Source organism: Branchiostoma floridae, chromosome 14 (assembly GCF_000003815.2).
Source record: "Branchiostoma floridae strain S238N-H82 chromosome 14, Bfl_VNyyK, whole genome shotgun sequence".
NCBI classification, from domain to species: domain Eukaryota; kingdom Metazoa; phylum Chordata; class Leptocardii; order Amphioxiformes; family Branchiostomatidae; genus Branchiostoma; species Branchiostoma floridae.
This window is the reverse complement of record NC_049992.1, coordinates 5,427,292-5,428,334: the sequence shown is the minus strand read 5'-3', so window position 1 is coordinate 5,428,334 and position 1,043 is coordinate 5,427,292.

Genomic DNA, 1,043 nt, shown 5'->3' with positions numbered 1-1,043 from the left:
CTGATTAATGTGTATTGTTCCAAAAGCAAAACGACAAATCATGTTTAAAATAATATGGACTGCAACAGAAGGCAATAGTACAGTAATAAAATCAATTATACCATCATCAGCTGGTGTAGAATAAAAATAAAATGACATTCATAGACTTTGGATAGTCTAACTTGTACTTTTGTGAAGCCATTGTCAAGCAATTAACATTGCACAGTTTAAAAAGGAGAGAAGTCACTCAATAATACAGTAACTGTGAATTTCAAAAGGCATTACTTATTGAAACAGGTGCAACTGAAAGCTACTTTGTATATGAGCTGAACCTCTTGTCAATTAATTTTTGTGTGACTGTATAATTCCCCTGCAAAAGGCTAAGAAATGCCAGCAATCGGTCAAATGTGCAATGGGAAATGCAACATAGGAATGAATCTAATACAAACATTTGTTCTTTCTGCATATTGTGATCCATTAAATGCTGAGTCACATATCTTATCTGCATAATACATCGCTTTTGACAGAAACTGAAATTTTGCCTCACTGAGTCTTTATTGCTTCATTCTTAAGGAATATTCCTTTAATTTTTTGGGGTCGAGATATTACTTTTGGAACACTACCTTCAAGACAGCTCTGACATCTCCCCCAAGTGTACCTACCTACCTACCTAGTCCCTTGACCTCCAGGTTGTTGGGGGGGGGGGGGGGACAAATGTACATGTACTACAAACTCCAGTAACAGATAACTAAATGACTGGAAATGAGAAGAGTAGAAACAGTAAGGCAGTGAATTTGATAAGGGTCAACACACTCTTAAAAGTTTAAGCAAACATAGTCAAGCCCAATTTTGATAAAATGGTGAATTTTTAAGTTATACAAAATTTACATATATTACATGAGCATGGTCTATGTTTTCTTCCATGAAAAATGTGTCCATTGCTACCAGGTTGATTGAATATATACTTACAATGTGTAAATGTGCATTGTAAATAAAAAAGAACTTCCCTTCTTCTTTATATACAATATCTAAAATCTGACTATATATGGGCCCAGTGTTAAAAG